Source organism: Saccoglossus kowalevskii, chromosome 8 (genome assembly GCF_978046115.1).
Source record: "Saccoglossus kowalevskii chromosome 8, keSacKowa6.1, whole genome shotgun sequence".
NCBI classification, from domain to species: domain Eukaryota; kingdom Metazoa; phylum Hemichordata; class Enteropneusta; family Harrimaniidae; genus Saccoglossus; species Saccoglossus kowalevskii.
Genome location: NC_140648.1, coordinates 17,143,733 through 17,148,593, shown reverse-complemented (window position 1 = coordinate 17,148,593; position 4,861 = coordinate 17,143,733).

The window sequence follows — 4,861 nt, the reverse complement described above, 5'->3', positions numbered from 1 at the left end:
GCGTAGTTGGGTTATACATTTTCATATAGGCACCATTTTTGCTCTATTAGAAGCACATCTCCAATAGAAGTGCATATAACCAAAAATCTCATTACAATATTACTTACTTTGAGCATATAGAAAAATCTCAATATTTCATGTAGTGCATGCTACTTTAGAATAGCTTATTTCATTTTGGCAAATTTTGCTGAAATGCATCAGTTATCAGAAAATTTTACTGAAACCTTCCATGTATTGCATCATTGTGCCTCAACAGAGTATGGAATTGTGTTCTGCTTGTGTACCATATCTTCCCAGAGCTGCATAGACAGATTGATTGCGTTAAAACTTTGTACAAATTTGCTACACAATAGTGTACATGTACTCCTTATTATGAGTATCGTATCCAAGTATACATCATGTAACTATTCTGACATTCCAGACAACTTTGTTAGCTCTGCTGTCATTATAGGTGATTGTCCGTCGCTGACTGTCGTCTGTCCATCAACAATCTCATTTCCATCTTCTTCTTCTTGAAAACTATCAGCTCAATTTTGTTGGTACTTGGTGCGTACGTACCTTGGTTTGATCTGTCAGATTTGTTCATTTCATGACAATATCATAAAATCCATTTTTAGCTAATATTTTGGGTAAAAAATAATATTTTCGCCTTCTTGAAAACTACCACCTCAATTACTTTGATACTTAGTATCTAGGTATCTTTGGTGGACCTCTGTCAGATTCATTCATTTCAGGGCGATATCTTCTATTCTCTATTATAAGCAAATAATTTTGTCATTTTTGGTTAAAAATTCTATATATTCTTGAAAACCACTACTCCAATTACTTGATACTTGATATACGTGTACCTTGGATAGACCTCCATTAGATTAGTTCCTTCTGTGACACTCAAGGCTATGCAGAAACAGAGCATCAGGTTCATGCAGTAATTCTGACTATTTTCCAGGCGACCTTTCTGATCTTGTATGCAGCTTTTCCTACTCTTCAGCTTTCCAGTTAAGTTGTTGACTCCCGTGTGCGAAGCACAAAAAGGGAGTCTTTGCAGTTAGTGTGTCTGTATGTGTATGTGTGTGTGTGTGTGTGTGTATGTGTATGTGTGTTCCACTGATATCTCAAGAACCATACATCAGTTTTTGATGAAACTTGGTGCATATATGCTCTGGGCCAATGCGCAGATTTGATTAGGTTTTGGTAAAAAACATGCATATTAATTAACTAATTTGCATGATAATTAGCTGATTTTTAGCTGTTCCATGACTGTTCCACTGATATCTAAAGAACCACTCATTGGATTTTGATGAAACTTGGCATAATGATTAATCAATTTACGGCTTTTCCACTGATATCTCAAGTACTAATCATCACATTTCAATAAAACTTGGTACATAGATGTCATAGGACACTGCACAAACCTGATAGTTTTTACGGTAATATCAGTATATATTAATTAGCTAATTTGCATAATTAATTAATTTTCAGTTTTGATATTTCAAGTAGTAATCATCACATTTCAATGACACTTGGTACATAGATGTCATAGGACACTGCACAGACCTGATAGTTTTTAGGGTAATAAGAGTACATATTAATTATCTAATTAGCATAATTAATTAGTTTTCAGCTTTTGATATTTCAAGTAGTAATCATCACATTTCAATGAAATTTGGTACATAGATGTCATAGGACACTGCACAGACCTGATAGTTTTTAGGGTAATATCAGTATATATTAATTTGCATAATTAATTAGTCCCCGTTCGGACGTAGTCCGAAAACGGGGACTTATGGTTTGCCCTGTGTGCGTCCGTCCGTCCGTGCGTCCGTGCATTCGTGCGTCCGTGCGTCCGTGATCACCTGTATCTCGAACATGCATGGACCGATTAAGTTCAAACTTCACTCATACATCACACATTATATGGGACATATGCACATGCATTTTTTTCATGATCCGATTAACGATAGCCGAATAGCGGCCATTTTAAGGCCGAAAATGCATCAAAATCGCACATTTTCACCATTCCGGACCCGGATCTCAGTTATGCATGGACAGATTTTGTTTAAATTTGGTACATACATTAAACATAATAGGACCTTGATGCACGTCTTTTTTTTTTTTGGATCGGGTTCGAAATAGCCAACTGGCGGCCATTTTGTTTTAAAGAATTCAGTTCTGGATCCGTATCTGAGACATGCTTGGATTGATCGAGTTCAAACTTCACACACACAAGGTACATCATGTCACAAATATGTATGTGCATTTGTTTCATGATCTCATTAACGATAGCCAAATGGCGGCCGCTTTAAGGTCGAAAATGCATTGAAATCGCACATTTTCACCATTCCGGACCCGGATCTCAGTTATGCATGGACGGATTTCATTCAAATTTGGTACATACATTAAACATAATAGGACCTTGATGCACGTCATTTTTTTTTTCGGATCAAGTTCGAAATGGCCGACTGGCGGCCATTTTGTTTTAAAGAATTCAGTTCTGGATCCGTATCCGAGACATGTCTGGATTGATCAAGTTCAAACTTCACACACACAAGGTACATCATGTCACAAATATGTATGTGCATTTGTTTCATGATCTCATTAACGATAGCCAAATGGCGGCCACTTTAAGGCCGAAAATGCATTGAAATCGCACATTTTCACCATTCCGGACACGGATCTCAGTTATGCATGGATGGATTTCATTCAAATTTGGTACATACATTAAACATAATAGGACCTTGATGCACGTCATTTTTTTTTCCGGATCAAGTTCGAAATAGCCGACTGGCGGCCATTTTGTTTTAAAGAATTCAGTTCTGGATCCGTATCCGAGACATGCTTGGATTGATCGAGTTCAAACTTCACACACACAAGGTACATCATGTCACAAATATGTATGTGCATTTGTTTCATGATCTCATTAACGATAGCCAAATGGAGGCCGCTTTAAGGCCGAAAATGCATTGAAATCGCACATTTTCACCATTCCGGACCCGTATCTCAGTTATGCATGGATGGATTTTGTTCAAATTTGGTACATACATTAAACATAATAGGACCTTGATGCACGTCTTTTTTTTTTCGGATCAAGTTTGAAATGGCCGACTGGCGGCCATTTTGTTAAAGAATTCAGTTCTGGATCCGTATCCAAGACATGTCTGGATTGATCAAGTTCAAACTTCACACACACATGGTACATCATGTCACAAATAGATATGTGCCTTTGTTTCATGATCTGCTTAACAATAGCGAAATGATGGCCATTTTAAGGCCGAAAATGCATCAAAATCACGTATTTTCACAATTCCAGAACCGGATCTCAGTCATGCATGGATGGATTTTGTTCAGATTTAGCACAATGTGTTGTACATATGCAGGTGCATTTCGGTCATGATCTGCTTTGAATGTATATGTCACTCAAATATGAACGGAACGGGGACGTGTCATTGACAATGACTTGTTAATTTTTAGCTTTTGATATTTCAAGTAGTAATCATCACATTTCAATGACACTTGGTACATAGATGTCATAGGACACTGCACATACCTGATAGTTTTTAGGGTAATATGAGTACATATTAATTACCTAATTTGCATAATTAATTAATTTTCAGCTTTTGGTATATCAAGTAGTAATCATATTTCAATGAGACTTGCTACATAGATCTTCTAGGATTATGCAGTTTTTAATTGGATATTAATTACCTAATTTGCATAATGTTCCACTGATATATAAAGAACCACAAATTGGATTTTAATGAAACTTTTAAAGAGAACTATGCAGAAACCCAATTTGTTTTTGGTAAATATTTATGCTTATTAATCACCTAATTAACATAATTAACACTGATATCTCAATTACTGATCATCACATTTGAATAAAATTTGGTACATAAATGCTCTAGGACAATGGACAGGCCTGATTAATTTTGATTAATATTAATTCTATAATTAGCATAGTAATTCATAATTTTTTTGTTTTGTTCTGTACTGTTCATATTAGTTACCTGATTTACATAATTAGTTTTCAGCTTTTCCATCCATATCTCATGTACAAGTAATTTTTAATGTGTCTTCAATACTCTCAGCACACGGGAGTTCTTTCTAAGCTTTCTTTGATTTTGATTTTTTAGTTCCCGTTCAGGCGAAGCCTGAAAGGGGAGTACTAGTTTTACTTTCTTTCTCCTTTTCAAGTTATCTCTAGCATTTTCTCAGAGACTCTGCAGCAGATGTCAATGAAACTTGGCAGGTTGATGAACAAGTCTGTGTTGCATATGCACGTAATTTTTTTTTCCAAATCTGAATATCCTAAGTGGGTCTTTTTTAAGATTTTCATCCAAAATTACCTCTCTCTACTACACTGACAGAGCAACTGAGCATGCTCAGGATAATTGATTCTGTTAAATTCAAATTCATGAATTCCTGATTTCTGATTCACAAGTTTTACCAAATGTATTCAATCGGTAGTGTATAGTTTTCAGAACTCAGAACCAATATTGCAGAACCTCAGAACCCAATTTCAAAATAGCTCCCTTATCATCGGAAATCATCTTTTAAGGTTAATATTAATATGACCACACCCTACCCCAAAACATATGCAAATTAGCTAAATCCAGTTATTTCCTTTGATCTTAGCAACCATTGAGCTGATTTCATTCATACTTGGTATGATTACACCTTGACACGAGTAGATGTGCTTCTGACAGTAATGGCCACGCCCTCCCAAAAATATGCAAATTAGATCAATGCAGTTATTTGCTGCTTTCTCTACCACCACCGTGTCGATTTCATTCATATTTGGTAGGATTACACCTTGACATGAGTAAATGTGCTTCTGACAGTAATGACCACACCCTCCTAAAAA